The sequence below is a fragment of the Pelophylax lessonae genome (genome assembly GCF_965119305.1).
Source record: "Pelophylax lessonae genome assembly, chromosome: 2".
In the NCBI taxonomy this organism is placed as follows: domain Eukaryota; kingdom Metazoa; phylum Chordata; class Amphibia; order Anura; family Ranidae; genus Pelophylax; species Pelophylax lessonae.
The window spans coordinates 181179975-181199427 of NC_138769.1; the positions used below are offsets into that span (position 1 = coordinate 181179975).

General features: G+C 38.4%; 1 protein-coding gene and 1 pseudogene across 2 annotated transcripts in view; both read left to right on the plus strand.

Annotated features, from left to right (window-relative positions):
- The window catches only part of LOC309548012 (6-phosphogluconate dehydrogenase, decarboxylating-like), a 134873-nt pseudogene extending 121129 nt beyond the window's left edge, over window positions 1-13744 (plus strand). Inside the window, exon 2 of the transcript in view lies at window positions 12810-13744. The product of the transcript in view is annotated as a 6-phosphogluconate dehydrogenase, decarboxylating-like (transcript). The remainder of the gene's footprint in view (window positions 1-12809) is intronic.
- IL1RAPL1 (interleukin 1 receptor accessory protein like 1) overlaps window positions 1-19453 on the plus strand; it is a 1835933-nt gene that overhangs the window by 109767 nt on the left and 1706713 nt on the right. The window lies entirely within an intron of this gene.

Sequence of the window (19453 nt, forward strand, 5' to 3'; positions counted from 1 at the left end):
CAGAGTCTTTGCTAAAATATATATATATATATATATATATATATATATATATATATATATATATATATATAATGTTTGAGTAAGTAATTTTCTAGCAAAAAATACTGACTTTAACTTGTAAACGACATGTGTCAGAAATAGGCCATATCAAGTGGTTAAGGTAAGAAACCTTCTGTGTTCAGCTCCCCCTTCAGAAAACTGGAAGATGATCTTAAAGTTGCCACACACACACACATGCTGTAACCAAAATGATTCTGTCATTTCTGGCATAGTGTGGATAAATGTAAAGCAGCATCTGTTTGCTATGATACTCACCTTTTCCTGTGTGCTATTTATCATAAACGTCTCTCTGTATTATCCTCTAGAAAATGTATAGGCAGTATGTGGTCCAATTCACAGTAGGAAAGAGTCAGGTGCCACAACTTGGCTGTACATAAAATCATTGCAGCTCATTTACATATCTGGCCTTTGTCCTCATGAGTCAGATTTAGAAGCTGGTTCATCAGAGGCATATTTTCATCTTTAGTAAAAAAATAAAAATAAAGAAACAGCACTAATTTATAGCACCAGTTCATCATATAGATAAACATTTTAAATAGTTTTGAAGATTGCTACAATGAATAACAGAATTAGCAAAAAATTTGTAAAACCCTGGATAATCTTTCTAATGGAAGCTGTAATAAAAAAAAAATCCAGAACAGTTTGATTGTGAGCAAAATTTGGAGTTTTTCGAGCAGTATCAATCTTTGTCTAACACATTTTTTTCATTTAAAATACCCTTGTCTTTTTGTTACCAGTAGCTCATTTGTCTTATAATGTCATTCGGATATAATGGTGCACACAAATTGTCTGGTGAGATCTTCACTTATTTGCATAGTAAAGGGCAGTGACATATTTTGGATGTGCTTTGCTAACATTTAAATGTCTGCTTCGAGGAAGCTATTGACTATTTTAATGCTTGAAATTCAAGGATGAATTACATAAGGTTTATTATATGTTTTAACATCAACTTTTTAATGTATTAAAAATACATTATATCATCAACTCCAACAAAAAAAGCTGACATTTTTAATATGAGATGGACCCCTGCGTAAAACGAATCCATGTTGCAGTATGGATGATCCTCCCTCTTTTGCAGCATTTCTTTTTATGGCTGAGCTGAATACCGCCTGTTGTCTTGGCTTGTCCATTTTTCCCTGTTCACATTGTACAGGAGCAGTGCTTTTAAAAAGTGTTTGCAGAGCTTTTGGTGAGCTCTATTGAAGCCTTAATGGCTTGTTTACACTTGCAATTGGGGAAGGGGGAGAAGCAGTAAAACCCCACCATTAAACCACCTTTTTACTGCCCGCCCCCCAGCTGCTCCCCCTTTCCTGCAGGGGCAATGGCCCAGGGGGTATACATATGCTATGACCAAAATGTTTTGCTTCATGGCTATGATGCTTTGGTACCTAGCTGTAAACAAAATGATACCTCCTGTTGCACTTAGTGGGTGATTCCAACTACCAAGTGCGACCCATGCAAGTGAATGGGGCGGTGCCACAACCCAGGTTGTCTGGTAGATAGGGGGGTAAAACAGGCAGTGAGAAGGTGATACAATGCCTCCTCACTGCCTGTCTATTTCTCTCTGAAGAGAGATCCAAATTCAGATAACTCTTTAAACAGTAAAGCAGGTGTAAACAGACACTTTGAGCTCATTTACACTTGTGATTTGTGAAAATCCTTGTGGTAGAACCACATTTTTAACACCCCTCAACCACTCCTCGTTTGCTACAGAGGCAACATCAGGGGGTGTACACATGCTGCAGCAGGAACTGAGCACGACCCACTGAGCAGGACCCATTTAAGCAAATGCAGCCGCACTGCAACCACCTAGCAACAGCGCACAACACACACAGTTTTGGCACAATTGTCTGGTATTTAGGAGGTGTTAAAGCAGGTGTGGGGGAGGAAATGCTTTTTACTGCCTTTCATATGCTTACTTAAGAGCAACCTGAATGCAGGTCACTCTTCAAAGAAATAAATAAGGATACACAAGCCCTTGCAGCTCATTTACTTGCGAATAGGGGGATGGTCAAACCCTGAGGTTGAGAGCCTCAACCATTCCCCCTTTTTCTACAGAGACAGCGGCTGGGGGTTCACATATGCCATGTCCGAAATGATACCCCCTGTTGCACTCGAGGGTTGGTACCATTTGCTGAACGCAACCCATTTAAGTGAATAGGGCCATGCTGCAACTGCCACTCAAGCATGCACAGTGCGGTTTTCTGGTATTTAGGGGGTTGAAACAGGTGATGAGTAGGTGACACAATGCCTCTTCACCACTTGTCAAATGCTTTCTGAAGAGCAACCTGAACGTAGTAGGTCACTCCTCAGTGATTAGGTAGGTGTAAACAAGCCCTTAAAGTACTATTTAGTAACTTTTTGGGCATGCAAAGCACATATTTTAATGAGGGTGTTTCAAGCAAGTATCAGCGAGCTTCTGCACCATGGAGCATGCAAAGTGCACGTTTTAATGAGGGTGCTTCATGCAAGTATCAGCGAGTTTCAGCACCATGGAGCATGCAAAGTGCACATTTTAATGAGGGTGCTTCAAGCAAGTATCAGCAAGCTTCAGCACCATTGGGCATGCAAAGTGCACATTTTATTGAGGGTGATTCAAGCAAGTATCAGCAAGTTTCAGCACCATTGGGCATACAAAGTGCACATTTTAATAAAGGTTGCTTCAAGCAAGTATCAGCAAGTTTCAGCACCATTGGGCATACAAAGTGCACGTTTTAATGAGGGTGCTTCAAGCAATTATCAGCGAGCTTCAGCACCATGGAGCATGCAAAGTGCACGTTTTAATTAGGGTGCTTCATGCAAGTATCAGCGAGTTTCAGCACCATGGAGCATGCAAAGTGCACATTTTAATGAAGGTGCTTCAAGCAAGTGTCAGCGAGCTTCAGTACCATATAAAGTTTGTTGAAAGCCTGATGAGCCTGCTTGCTTGAAGGGACAGTCAGGGCTCCCATTAAAGCCCACTAAACTGCACATTTAAATTAGCTACATGTATCCCTAGTGTTTAAAATCACAAGGTGTTTAATGATTTACAGTTCATTTCATTCAAAGTTACAGTCTGTGTGAAAAAGCCTGTCCCTTGCCAGCTGCTGCAAAAGTCAACACTCTGCAGGTAAGCAGTAGTCACACTGCAGAGGTCCAACTTACCTACTTAGAGTCAGGACTATAGCTGTGCAATCAGGAAAGCTCATAACCCCACCCGACTAAAGAGCTTTAAGAGATAATTAATCCCCCCCCCCCAAAAAAAAAAAAAAAACTAAGGTCCCACTCTTTTCATGCCGTGGCTGACTTTTAAAAAGAGAAAAAAAAATGGAACATTTGTTTTTATACACCTGGAATGCATTAAGTTCATTTTTACTCAAAGTTCAATTGGGGTTTAAGATCTGTGTTCAACATTCTCAAACTGGAATTGAAATTAACAAAGCTGCTCAAAGCCTGATGAAAGCTTCTCATATACTTTGTATTAGCTTGCCAAAAGCTTGCGGTACATACTGTTCTTATACAAGATGAAGCCCATGTGAACAAGACCTTAAGGTATAAAGGCATTTTAATAATCATTGTTATATCAAAATGAAGAGACATAAGCTAGCTATGCTAAGTAGGTGTAAATGGGATGCAGTACCAGATGGTACCCTGAGGATAGCTGACTATGCAGTGACCCTACAACATGCTTACAATAAACCAAATCATCTGATTTACAAACCCCTAAAGTCATAGAACAAACATTTAAAATATTGCTATTCATCACCAAATGATCAAACATTATTTAAAATTTTAGGTATGAATTGACAGGAGTTAAAAGTTGTGTATGTGTTTACAAGTGTCACGTTAAGAGAGCATGAGAAATAGTAGGTGCCTATAAAAAAGAGCATATATGTTGTGGCTGTTGTGTTGCTGTACGAAGAGATACAATGGGTCTGTTTTTTAGTGAAGGCAAAAACCTGTATAATTACATAGTTTCAAAATATACAGATTCTTTGTTCTTTCTGAGGTTATACATTCTATAGCCATACAGTCTTTATACAATATAATATAAAAATATTGTTTGTCAAATGATTACAATAATGTGCAACTGAAGCTACAGATTTTATCTTAATTCAGATTATCTGTTAAATTGACCAATATAACGTTTAGAATGTTTTTTTAAATATATACTGAGTGTATTATATATTTATACAACTATATATATATATATATATATATATATTTGAAAGTATTGGGACACCTGCCTTTACAGGCACATGAACTTTAACGGCATCCCAGTCTTAGTCTGTAGGGTTCAATATTGAGTTGGCCCACTCTTTGCAACTTTAACAGCTTCAACTCTTCTGGGAAGGCTATCCACAAAAGTTTAGGAGTGTGTCTATGGGAATGTTTGACCATTATTCCAGAAGCTCATTTGTGAGGCCAGGCACTGATGGTGTACAAGAAGGCCTGGCTCAGAGTTTCCACTCTAATTCATCCTAAAGGTGTTCTATCGGGTTAAAATCTGGACTCTGTGCAGGCCAGTCAAGTTCCTGTACCCCAAACTCACTCATCCATGTCTTTAATTGACCTTGCTTTTTGCACTGGTCCAAATCATTTGGTGGAGGGGGGATTATGGTGTGGGGTTGTTTTTCAAGGAATGGGCTTGGCCTCTTAGTTCCAGTGAAGGGAACTCTTAAGGCATCAGCATGCTCCCAACTGGAAACAGTTTGGGGATGGCCCATTTCTGTTCCAACTTGATTGTGCACCAGTGCACAAACAAGGTCCAAACAGACATGGATGAGTGAGTTTGAGGTAGAGGAACTTGACTGGCCTGCAGAGAGTCCAGACTCTCTGAATTAGAGCAGAGACTGTGAGTCAGGACTTCTCGTCCAACATTAGTGCCTGGCCTCAAAAATGCGCTTCTGGAAGAATGGTCAAACATTCCCAAAGACACACTCCCAAACCTTGTGGACAGCTTTCCCAGAGTTGAAGCTGTTACATCTCTAAAATGTTGGCCAACTCAATATTGAACCCTATGGACTATGACTGGGATGCCATTAAAGTTCATGTGCATGTAAAGGCAGGTGTCCCAATACTTTTGGTAGTATAGTATATATATATATATATATATATATACAGTATATATATATATATTGTGTTTTGCAGCAATGGGAGCCAATGGCACCAGCTGTTTGTCTCAGCCAATCGGGAGGGAGAATCCCGGACAGCTGAATCCCTTATGTAAGTATTAGGGTGCTGAGGGAGCTGCTGCACACGGACAGTTTTTTATCGTAGTGCATAGTGTGCATTAAGATAAAAAAAAAACCTTCTGCCTTTAGAACCACTCTAAGGGATTGATTTATTAAAACTGGAAAGTGCAAAGTCTGGTGCAGCTGTGCATTGTAGCCAATCAGCTCCTAACTTAAGCTTGTATAGTTAAGCTTTGACAAAAAAATATATGCCAAATATAAAACAAATGTAATGCTCCACTGGAAGAACCTTCAAACATGCACAGACTCCAGCTGATGTTGCTGTTATCAGGGTTTCATTACATACATGAAAAAGATAGGGATAATATGAGGGACATTTCCAGCTTTAAATTATTTTTAGCTGATCTCATCTCACCTCCAGCAGCTAACAGAACAGAGAAGATCTCATCACCACCAGCATGCCAACCATGTTTTGTTCTGTTTGGCAGCAAAGAACAGTTTCAATTAAAAGAGTACCGCAGAACTTAACAATTTAGTGCTCGTTCCAGGACTATGTCAAATATTCCATCACAGCATGTTTTTCACATCTCCTTGCCATGATTGTCAGCTAGTAATTAGAAGCTTAGCAATAGTAGTAGGGTTTCCACTGAAGTGTGAGGATGCCTGGCATAGGAAAAACCAAAGATCGGTTAGTTAAATTGATAAACAATCAAGAATTACCATTGACATTGGAAGTTAGATGCCCCCCCCCCCTCCCCTCCCCTCCTAATTTGTCTCTGCTTCAAGGTTAGAAAAAGCTCTCCGAATTTTCTTTCATCTTTGTGCTTTCCTTTTTAGTGGTGCTGTCCCTATTATAATACAAATAGAATATAGAGTTTATTATATTTTTTATCATTCAGTGTGCAAGATGCTCTAAGCAGTGATAAGCAGTACTGAATAATGGAATGGTTTTGGTGTGTTTGCACAGACAGGACACAAAGGACTCTAAGAAGATATGCACTTAATTGACTTGATTGAGTGTCAAAGTAACTTTTTGTTCTCTAATGCAGGTGTAACAAACTCGAACTACAACACCTTTAGTGTGTTCGTGGAGAAAAAATGCTATTATTTGTATGATTTTGCCATTGGTCAGAATTCCCAAATATGGATGTATCCGATGGAAAAAACTTTCTTTTAACATTTATTTTTTCTTGTTAAGTTGACCATAGCTATGCTTATATTGCTGTATTTGCTATCTATTAGAATTTACTTATTTTTCAAAGCTGGATTTTAGCAATTGTATTTTATACTTGAACAAATACTATGGCAATGTCATATTTAAATAGAATAATTAATAACACTGCTGGAATACATCATGTTTAAAGCTCTCATGTGTCCTACTTTTCCCAAAGGGTTTCATGATTTTGGATCACATATAAAAAAGAATGAGAGATACTCTATGTCCTACTATTGCCACATCCCTGTAAATACAATTGAGTAGGAGGAAGAGGGGAATGAGAGAGTCCCACAAACTAATGGGGTCTCTCAACCTCTTGAAAAAGTTGGGACTTTAGAGGCTAATAATAGGTGCTGATCTTGATGGAAATAAGTACAACAATCATCTAAAAAATATAATTTATTACATATATGCGTACAAAATATAACAATATACATGTATTTGATAAAACATGATAAATTCATGCACATAAGTCAATAAGACAGAGTTGATTAACCACTAGATCCCCGATGCCTCTATTGACCAAGGCAGCTCATATATAATATATGACAATTCATGATAAATCATGATAAAAATCATACAAATATGGGGTTCACTGGTGGTAAATGTGGAATCGTGACGCGTTTCGCTTGGTCGCTTCCTCAGGCGATTCCTGAAAACTTGTCTACAGAACAGGCATTACTTAGTTGCTTCACCCCTTGATCAGAATGGAGTGTCTAGTTAATGTGAAAAACATATCACAAATAGCTCCAATGGTTAGTCCCTTATTAGCCGCCAGGCATGAATTGGTGGTCACAAATGAGGTAGTGGGGAACATCCGTTTGTCACAAAAGGATTAATCTATCCAGTGCATTCCTCACTTTGAGGCAAATGCTAAGAAAGAATAGTGTTGCATGAACAAAAAGGGTCCGGTCCTGTGATACCACCAAACAGCCTCTCCTCACGGAGCTCACGCTGTCTCTGTCTCTTACCACCAGTGAACCCCATATTTGTATGATTTTTATCATGATTTATCATGAATTGTCATATATTATATATGAGCTGCCTTGGTCAATAGAGGCATCGGGGCTCTAGTGGTTAATCAACTCTGTCTTATTGACTTATGTGCATGAATTTATCATGTTTTATCAAATACATGTATATTGTTATATTTTGTACGCATATATGTAATAAATGATATTTTTTAGATGATTGTTGTACTTATTTCCATCAAGATCAGCACCTATTATTAGCCTCTGAAGTCCCAACTTTTTCAAGAGGTTGAGAGACCCCATTAGTTTGTGGGACTCTCTCATTCCCCTCTTCCTCCTACTCATTTTGGATCACATGTTACAATTTTGTTAACAGTTTAATTCCACGTTTAGGTCTTTAATAATGTAATGCATAATGTAATGATTGTGTGTGCAGAGTGCAGTAAACCACTGCAATCTTAGTAACCAAACAAAATTCATAATATGGCTTAGGTAAATGCAAATTAAACCAGTTTGTATTAATGTCTGCATGCTTCACATATTCAGTATGGCTTTTTTTTAAAAGTGTCAGTTGACTTTTTAGGTGAAATATGTGATTTCATTTTTAACTAAATGTTTTAGGTTAAATAATAATGTTTACTTGCTGGTTTATGGTTTTATACATGTAACTTTATCATTTTAAAGTGTTGGAAATCAATATTGTTTCAAATTAGTCTGTTGCTTGATATGTTGGTTATATATACAGTAACTAGAAAATAAAATTTGTATGTGAAATGAAATGGTAGAATAGAATGTAACAAAATCAAAATGATTGTCCTTCAGATTGAAACCCTCAGAGTTTACCAACAATTAACCCAACTGACTGCTTTTTGTACTAACCTACTGCTCAGCTCAATGTTTCTATCATTATTATGGTATATTAGTAGCCAATATATAATATTTATTTCAATGGTATTACATTGTTGTGTCAATTTTCTGGTGTCTCAGATCACAGTCAGTTCCGTAAGTCAATGAGAGTCAAAAACATACTTTGCCATACTGGAAATCATTTGGTTAAAGATAACAATTGCAGATTACTAATAGAACGGCCAAGTTCCTTATGACTTTTGGCAAAAAAAGGCTTCCCAAATAAAAGTGAAAAGCTCTACTGAACTGGGAAAAGTAGTCAGCACATACAGCACAATCATAGAAAATAGTAAAATAGTGGTGTCCAACTTAACAAATGAATGGAGTGCCACATCTAAATAAACTTTTTTTTCTTTTTACAAATTGAAATCTAATTATCTATATATACACAGTATACATATCTAGGTGTTGTCGGTTTGAGGTCAGGACTCTGTGTAGGACAGTCAAGTTCCACCACCCCAAACTCACTCATCCTTGTCTTTATGGACCTTGTTAGTGCACTGGTGCGCAGTCATGTTGGAACAGGAAGGGGCCATCGTTAAACTGTTCCCACAAAGTTGGGAGCATTGAATTGTCCAAAATGTCTTGGTATGCTGACGCCTTAAGAGTTCCCTTCACTGGGACTAAGGGGCCAAGCCCAACCCCTGAAAAACAACCCCCAGCCATAATTCCCCCTTCACTAAGTGATCTGGACCAATGCACAAAGCAAGGTCCATAAAGACATGAATTTGAGTGAGTTTGGGAACCAGACTGGCATGCACAACCTGACCTCAAACTGATAGATCATCTTTGGGATAAATTAGAGCGCAGACTGCGAGCCAGACCTTCTCTCCAACATCAGTGTCTGACCTCACAAATGCCCTTCTGGAAGAATGGTCAAACATTCTCAAAGACACACTCCAAAACCTTGTGGACAGCTTTCCCAGAAGAGTTGAAGCTGTTATAGCTACAAAGAGTGGACCAACTCAATATTGAACCCTATGGACTAAGACTGGGATGCCATTAAAGTTAATGTGCATGGAAAGGCATGTGTCCCAATACTTTTTATACTGTTATACTTACCTGCTCTATGCAGTTGGTTTTGCACAGGGCAGCCCAGATCCGGCTCTTCCTGGGTCCCTGGCTGGTGTTCCTGGCTCCTGCAGAGTGCATCCACAGCAAGCAGCTTGCTATGGGGCACACAAGCTACTGCTCTATGTGTCCATTCAGACACAGAGCCGCAAATCAGCCCCAACCATCTCTCTCCTCATTGGCTCACTGACTTTGTTTGACAGCAGTGGGAGCCAATGGCACCAGTTGTGTGTCTCAGCCAATCAGGAGGGAGAGCCCCAAACAGCTGAGTCTCCCATGTAACATCGCTGGATCAAGATGGGGCTCAGGTAAGTATTAGGGGGGCTGAGGGAGTTGCTTTTTCTTTTTCTTAAAGGGGTTGAAAAGTCAGAAGGTTTTTTTATTTTAGATAAAAAGCCTTCTGTGTGCAGCAGTCCCCCTCAGACCTTCCCCCTAATACTTACCTGAGCCTATCTCTATCCAGCAATGTCCATGAGTGCCTCAGCAATTCAGGACTTTCTCTCCTGATTGGCAGCGGCGCCATTGGCTCCCACCGCTGTCATACAAACTCAGTTAGTCAATCAGGAGAGAGAGGGGGCAGGGCTGAATGGCAGCTCCATGTCTGAATGGATACACGGGGCTGAAGATCAGCTTGGGTGCCCCCACAGCAAGTTGCTTGCTGTGGGGGCACTTAGCAGGAGGGAGGGGCCAGAAGGTCCAGCCAGGGACCTGAGAAGAGGAAGATCCGGGCTATTCTGTGTGAAACCAACTGCATAGAGCAGGTCAGTATAACATGTTTATTATTTTAATAATAAAAAAAAGACTATACAATCACTTTAAGCTCTATATGCAGCCACTGAATCTCCCTCTCACATCACCTTAAATGAAAGTGATGCACTGCCACTGGGAAATGGCTCTAGTCTCAGAGCAGAGCAACCACCTAGGATTAAAGCTAACAGGATGTACCACTTGTCTAATGTTCTCTTTAGGCCTGTAAACTCAGTGAGCAGATTGAATAGCTAGTTACAGAGTCCATGGATACAGAAGGAAACAACTAACACAGACTATTAATTAATATTGTTAGTAGTAAATAGTTAAAGTCCCCATTTTGGGTCATTTTAATAGTGACTGCTAATGATATTGAGGTAATCATTTAAATATTTACAACAACCTTCTAGGCTTGAAACGAAGATCCATCGGGCCTACTTGCAGCCCACAAGATGCCAGTTGGAAAGCTCTTATAACAATGAACATGGAGCTAGGATTCTGGCAATAAATAAGACATTTCAATAAATATTTAGGACAAATTACATTTTTTTGCAGTATATTTTGCTGCATAGTTTAAAGCAAAAAGTTTGTTTAATTCTTTAGGCTTTCCCACCGGTTCACTTTAGGCCTACCACCATGCTTTGTATGAAAATATGAATAAAAATCCTGTTTTAAAGCTCCTGCAGCTTTGTACCATCTTTATCGATGATTACAATTACAGGTTTTATTGCATCACTGCAACCAACAAAGATGCACTTTTTAATCAAGAACAACAATAAATCCAAGTGTTTATAAAGATATAACACATACTAGAACATTATTTCTATACAAACAAAATGCAGTTTCACAAAGAAAGCCATAAATACATATTTTTAGGCCCACTTACAATGCTTACTGTCAGAGCATATAGGGAACATTTTTTTTCTAGCATATAAAGTAGTGGTACTCTCCAGACAACTGATGATCATTACAAATCTATGGAATTTAGCCTTGTGTTCCCATTCAGACTGTAACAGCAGTTGGCAAAGTGGAGTGAAACAGTTTTGGCCACAAAGCCAGTTACACAGCGAGACCCAATAAACCAATTTAGTTTTTACAAAACTGGTACAGCATTTTGCTGTGCTTGAGCCAGGGACAGAGTTTCTGCCTGTTAAAAAATAAGCTGAAAGTTTGATTGTGCCCTTTGATAAAGTAACAATCATTTATCACACTAGTGGTGATTGCCAAAAACTACGGATAATAATGATGGTCCACGTAATTCTACAATATATTGGAGCTACCTATTGATACAGAATGAGACCTATACCATCTGGTCACCCATAAATACTGATAAATGCACTTTGTAGTAGTGAGTAGTACGTCAATCCCAGTGAATGCTAAAAAGCTCACGTCTCTCCTTTATATTTTGAGAATAATTTAATTTCATGTTTTTTTTTAAAACAGAAATACCATTCCCTGCATATATTAATGACTTAAAACATGGTTACAATAAAAGTAGCAATTTGGTTTATACGGAGATGCCTGACCTTTCCACACCTTTACTATATCAGTCATAGTAATGTTAGTACATCATAAAGGCATATTCTTACATGGCAAAAGAGTGCAGAGAGGACTTATTCGGGCACTGGGTGAATGTAACATTATAGAGGAACCATGGCTGAAGCTGACATCGCTCTCATTGGATTGGCTGTCATGGGCGAGAAATTGATCCTTAATGGGATAAAAATCTTATCGCTGTTTGAAGAGCGCACACACAGATAATGTGCCCCCCCAGCAGGGCCGAATTCCTCCCTCTAAATCATTAATGGCACAAAGCTCATAAACCCTGTATGTAAAGTATGTGGAGAACTAGCAGTGATAACCCCAAATCCATTTTCCACAGTATCCTAAAAGTAATGTTTTCTTAATGGTAAATTTCTTGCAAATTTATTAATACATAATATGGTTTCAAATAAGCCAAAATGGACAAAAATTTAGTCCCTTAGATAATAATGATGACTCTGATTCCTCTACCAGAAAGAATTAGGACATTGTGTGTCACTTGTGTCTCTGACCACTCGGATTGTAATTGTTGCCTCCTTCTGCGCTGTTTTCCTTCTCTCCTGGTCCTCCTCACAATCTGGAGCCGCTGGGAATCATGTAGCCTTCTCTGATACGGAGAATGAGATTATGGATTATACCTTCACCAGATCATTATCAGATTCATCTCTGGATAGAAAAATTGGGTTAAGCTCTGAGAATGCCTCTGGACCTCCTTTAAAAATGGTGCCACAAAAAGAAAAAAGAAGAAAGGAAAGAGGAATACAAAAGGACCAGGAGAGGAGGAAAAAGGTGCAGGAGGAGGCAACTATAACTAACTGTCCTTTCAACATAATGTTTTGAAACAATATTTGACTTTCCTTTCTCCTTTTTTCTTTTTTTGGGGTGCCCTATCTTCCCATTCCTCTCATGCTTCTACATATTGTGCTCTTTATGTTCTTCATGAGTTTGAACAAATAAAGGCGTTTTGGTTCTTAGCATTGGTGTGCAGCCATCCAGATTTCCTTTCCTCGGATTGCTACAGCTGCGACTGGGTGAGCACCCTGCATGGAGAGATCATGCCATTGGAGCTGGCTCACCTGTGACCAGCATGAATCTATGCCTTGTTCAATGACTGTTTCCCAGTTACATCATCATTGATGGTGGGAACTCTGAATACCATTACACAATGAGGCGATGCAAATAACTTAAACAAAAGGGAATCCTATTTATTGGTAGCAGTGTTAGTGGCAGGAAGGATGGAGCAAGATATGGGCCCTCTTTGATGCCTGGAGGAGACCAGGAAGCTTGGCCTTATATCAAATATATCTTCCAAAGCATAGCCACAAAGGTTGGAAAGCAGCCGTGCTGTGATTGGGGGGGGGGTGATAAAGGTTCTAGCCACTTTGTGAATATGGTGCACAATAGCATTAAATATGGTGACAGGCAGCTGAACTGTGAGACTTACTGTATTATCTGATGAAGGACATGCTGCAAATGGTTTATAATGAATCCGCAAAGACGTTTGAAGAGTGGAACAAGACTGAGCTGGACTCATTTCTAATTGAGATCACAGCTGACATCCTAAAATACAGTAATGCCAATGGTACTCACTTGCTGTCCAAAATTCAGGACACAGCCAGGCAGAAAGGAACAGGAAAATGGACGGCAATCTCTACTCTAGATTTCGCTGTTCCTGTGACCCTCATCGGTGAAACCATGTTTACACCCTGTCTGTCATAGCTAAAGAAAGAACAAAAAGTTGGAATCAAGCAGCTACAAGGACCAAAACATGTCCCTTTAAGAGGGACAAGAAGGCATTCCATGAGGACATAGAAATGGCACTATATGCATACAAGATCATTTCATATGCACAAGGATTCGTCCTTTTTCACCAGGCGGCCCAGGAATTTGGAATGAAGTTGAATTATAGCACTATCAGTATGATTTGGAGGGGAGGCTACATCATCCGCAGTGTGTTTTTTTTTTGGACAAGACCAAGACAGAAATCCAGATCTGCAGAATCTTTTTTTTTTTTGGATGATTTCTTCAAAAAGGAGATGCACAATTGTCAGGATTAATGGCTCAGAGTAGTGAGCACTAGAGTGTAGTATGGTATCCCTATGCTATGTTTTACCACCGCACTGGCTTTCAATGATGGTTACAGGCATGAAATGCTGCTGGTCCAGCCCATCCAGGCACAGGGAGACTACTTTAGCTACAGTAAATACAATCCTGTAAGTCCTTCCAGAACATTCTCAGTTGTCACAGTTGTAATCTGCCCTTCCTGTCTAGCGAGAGAATACATTTCTTATATATAAAAAGTAAAGGCATATTGTTAAAATGAAACAGAGCTTTTGAAAGAAGTGCAGTTTTATGCCACAATGCAATAAATGTTAATGAACATGGCTCAATGCACCTCAAAGAAACTCATAATTGTGAATCTGAGTCTGTTTTGAAAGTCTTTGTCTTTAAAAAAATGAACTTATATTAGGCATTAGCTTCCAATTTACCTAAATGACATGTATAAATATTACATCCCTATCGCCTGGAATCACACAATGGGATTGCACACTTTACAAATTCTTCTTTGTTTATGAAGAATGGAACTTTGACAAAGCCCTTTTTTAACTTAAGTAACTATATGCTAGAAAAGTAAATGAAACTCAGAACTTCAGGAAGTGTAATAGTGCAGCGGCTTAGTTAAAAATTCAGAAAATAACTTGCCATGTACATGGGAAGAAACTAGACCACGGTATGCATCCATGTTCTTTTAATATACTCAGAATTCACAAGTGAATTCTCTTTTCCAGAAAATCTGATCCTAAGATTTGGAAGTTAGCCAGCTAAGACTGAAAGTATAACTTGTTTCATTTTGTCTAAATTCATTTTGAGACAGTGATGCTATATCCATAAGGAAATACTAACAAGAAAATTCTAAATTTGTGACTGATGCTGTGAAGTGATGTTCAGTGTCAGCTTATAACAAAAATTAGTGCGGCAACCACATGCAGATAATCAAAGCAAAAAGAGCTCATGAGTTTTAGTGCCAAGAGCTTGTTCAATGGAAAGAGAATGCCAATGAACAAGTCTTGGCGATCCTTGTTAAAAAAATATTTAGGGCTTGGTCTCTATTTTCCAAGCATTCCTTTGGACTCTTTAGCTAATTTTCAAAAACATCTTCCTATATTTAGGTTTTCCATTGAAGCTAAAATTGGGGGCTTAAAAGGAACTTTAAAGGGGAACAAGATGTGCAAGATGCATAATTTTAAAGGTAATTGTCTACCTACCCCTTAAAGAGGAAGTAAACCCTCCTCAGGAAGTTGTACCTATAGGTAAGCCTATATTAAGGCTTACCTATAGGTACTGTAAATATCTCCTAAACATGTACCGTTTAGGAGATATTTACCTTTAATGCAGCCAGTGACGTCACTGGCGCATGCGCTCTGAAGGAACGGCTGATCGTGCCGTTCCTTCAGAGCCCCGTGCCGTGACTGTCGGCTCCCGCGCGCGTGCGCGGGAGTGACGTCACCGCGGCTCCGGCCAATCAGATGGCCGGATGCCGCGATCCCGGAAGACGGGCGACTATACATGTCGCCCGTCATACAGGTAAGCGGACGGCACGGCGGGGGCTCGTTCTAAGGTAAGTATTTCATAATGAGCTACTATGCGATGCATACTAGCTCATTATGTGTTTCTCTTTCAGGATGTAAAGAAGAGAAAAAAATTTTTTCTCGGTTTACAACCTCTTTAATGTATGATGGACAAATGAACATCTTTAAAAACCTTGAGAGACTCAAAACCAAAACAATATAAAAGATATGTTAATCATGTTATTATAGTTTATAATATATTCTTTCCACATGCAGTATGACAGAAATATGCTAATCTCATTGCACATAGGCCCTAAGAAGTGAATTTCATATTCCAAATATGGATGTCTGAGTAAAAAAAAAAAAATGTTGAGTTAAAAGGAAAAAGACAGATTACATTTCTAAAGTTAATGGTAAAGAACACTTTAACCAGTTATAAAAAAAATATACTGTTACTATATGTCATTCCGAATGACACTGACAGAAGACAGAGGCACTCAAATAACATAGCTTGATTCACTAGGTGATAATCCTATATAATAATAATCAATATGTCATTTGCCATACTGGTCCATGTTTTCAACCATGTGGTTGTTATTTTGATCTCATATTGGTTCTCATTGTTGTAAATAGTGACCATTACAGTTTGTACCTGGTCAAGGCCAAGTTGACGCTTCCCTTACACCTCTTGTCCTGTTTTGTCTGGGGTTGAAAGTATAACAGGGCACAAAGGAGAACAGGTGCCTGTAGGAGATTTGGGTTGAGAGATCTTGTAGCAGGTGTTGAGCTGATGAAAGTGCAGAAGGCTAGCTGGCAGATGCGGGATCAGGTCGGCAGAAGTTGGCAATAACCTGGTGACAGAGGTAATGAATCAGGAAGCAGGAACAGAGTCAGAGCCAGTTCAAGGTCTGTATCAGGTGAGCAGAGCAGATACCAGAACATCAGGCAGGAGATGAGGTCAGATCACACGCTGAAGACAGCAACAGGAGTTAAGAAACAAGCAGAGTCAACAAGCCAGTTCAGGATACAGACATAAGCAAGGGATCAGGTCCCAGGCAGAGAAGCTGACAACCACTCAGTAATGATCCTGAGTCCTACAATATTTTAAATAAACCACTGGGTGCCAAACATGCATGCTCATCTTAATGAGCACGGTAAGGCTCAAGTACACATTTTTGCTCACATGCATATGTAGATACACACATAGTCCTAATTCTGTGCACAGTTTTATGGACCATTCTGCATGCATGCACATTTTGTGGCATTGGCATGAGATCAGTTTTCCTGACAGCTAGAGTAAGAAAAAGTTAGATCCCCTCTTAGTTTGTTAGATTGACCATAATAACCAGGCCTGAAAGAAAAAATTACTGTAACCAGAACAGGGCTGGATAGAAAGTCTTCCAATGGAGAAACTTATTCTGATGACAACTCTCTAAGATGCTGTGTAAGAAAGGTTTCCCTTTACTTTGGAGATAATTCCTTTTACTAATTGTTGGGTCTGTGAATGTAAAGGGAAATCTCCTAAATAGGACAGAGATGGCAAAAAAGGACAGAAGTTTTAAATCTTCTCTACTCTATCAAAAATTAAAAAATGTTGCCAATAATTTAACCAATTGCTGACTGACTAGCGTCCTAGTATGGTGGCAAATCAGCCTCCCTGTGCTGGATCACGTACCTAGAACATGATCTGCACACCCAAATGAATAAATCTGATTTCTTCATGTTTTTATTGTATATGTTTTATAGCAGAAAAAAATATTTTTTTGTGACATAAGCAAAAAAATAAAAAAAACAAAGCTATTGAATAAAAAAAAAAAAAAAATATATATATATATATATATATATATATATATATATATATATATATATATATACATATACATATAAATATACACACACACAGATAGATAGATAGATAGATAGATAGATAGATAGATAGATAGATAGATAGATAGATAGATAGATAGATAGATAGATAGATAGATAGATAGATAGATAGATAGATAGATAGATAGATAGATAGATAGATAGATAGATTTTTTTTTTCAAAAGCTTTTTTTTTTTTTTGCTCATGTCACAAACAATAATTAAATACCCCCAAAAGAAAGCTCTATTTCTGTAAAAAAAATGATATACATTTTGTTTTGTGTACAGTGTTTCATTACCGACTAATCGCCAGTTACAGTACCGCAGTGCCAAATAGCAAAAAATGGCCTGGCCATGGAGGGGATAACATTTTCCGGACAGCAAGTTTTAACTACACTAATATTCTCCCTGTTTCTTATGCTTAACACCCACTAACAAACTCTTTTGGTGGGGTTAACAGAAACTAGGAAAAAAACTTGGCCATCCACTGACCTATATTTCCAAAATTTTCTTTTCACCACATACCGACTGTGGTAATGGGAAAACATATTTTTATTCTACAATACATTGTGGTATATGCTGTGCAGAGTTTAGATGTGATTCGAAAGACAGGTTTATATCTATACACTGTGACTCACTAGTGGTTTCTCCTAAATTATTAATCCATCAATCACATATTGCTATAATTACTGTTGCAGATAGTGACTTAATTTTGTATAGTTCAAAGTATACTATTGCAAATGCATTTGCACTGCATTTCAGTTGAATTCCTCTTAAAGCATATTTCTAACATTAATGACATATTCAACGCAAATTTGAATTCCTATTCCTAGCTATTGTATTTATTTACTTCTCATTGTATTAGTAGGCCTTTGGCAGTATTGTTCTACTAATTAGTAATAAAACACAAGTCATGTAACCATAGTAACACATTATTACGCATAAGAGGTGTAATCTGGATTTCTGATAATGAATAATATGAAAATATGCATTTTTGGATAGCCATCATAAGAGGAATATTAATATAAATAGCAGAGTTATATGACAGAAAAGACAGGGGTAAAAATGGCTCAGGTAACCTTGGAAACACAGAGAATTAATTAGGTATAGTTTTAGGCATTTTGCTTCAGGAGTAAGAATATGCAGGCTTTGTATTTATTGGTGACAAATATATGAGGATTTAATCTATACAGTACTTGCTGTGACTATTACAAAGTACATCATTATCATCTCAAAATAGTAGTTAATAACATGTACTTAAATCCAGATAAATAAATTGTTCTAGGTACCCTTTTAAGTATGTATACTGCCAACTGGCCAAATGGTGTTGGATGTTGTGGTTAGATAACTACAGTATAGGAATTCAAAAGCATCCCTTAGGCAAATTTTTAACTATTATTTTATATAGGACAATACTATTTTAAATTTTCTCAATCTCGACATATATATAAAGTGAAATGCAAGCAATTGTCAGATTCTATCCACTTTTTTTTTTTTTTTTTAAACAACTTTTTTTTTTTTAAACAACTTTTTTATTGTAGTTCGGATAAGATTCTATCCACTTTAAGGGCATAACTACACCCTAACCCAAACTTTACCTATCCTGTTATAAACTGTTCCTTGCTGGGGTGTGGGAATTTCTTTAAATTCCACAACACTTTCCTTTTAGACTTTCGATGTCCAGTGCCATGCTTATCCAACATGCTCCCAGTGGCTGAGTCCTATTTCTGTTCATTGGCTGTTTGAACACATTTGCATTACTGTTTGGGGGTGACCCATAATGCCTTGTGCTCCCTTACTAAATGCTGACAGGAATTATGCCAGCTTTGAGTCCATGAGGAGTACACATTCCAGGGTGACAATGCTGCTTCTGCTTAGGCAGCTGCTCAGGGGTAATTTCCATCTATGGAAAGGAAGTGGAAAGATAATGGTGTATAATATGTGAGCACCATTCTCTGCAACATTCAGGACTACGCACCAGAAGAGGAAAAGGACCCCACTTGTCATGTGACCAGCCAGAAGACACCATGAAAAATGGAATGCATCCTGATCATTATTAAAACAGAAAGAAGTTTACATTTGGGATAAGGTTACTGGGAGGGGGTGAGGGAGGCAACCTAGAATTGTGCTGAAATAAGATAAAATGCAACTCCTCACAACTCCTGAATCTTTGGTCCTGGGAGAATCAAATCAACCATAGGAAAAAAAATGAATTTCTGCAATGGTGATCCATGGGGAAGTGGGGGAAGTGGGGGAGTGGGTACCTGTCAACCTGTCAAAACCAGGTACACACTCCCCTCCAACAAAATAGAGTGTCAAGTGTTAAGGAGT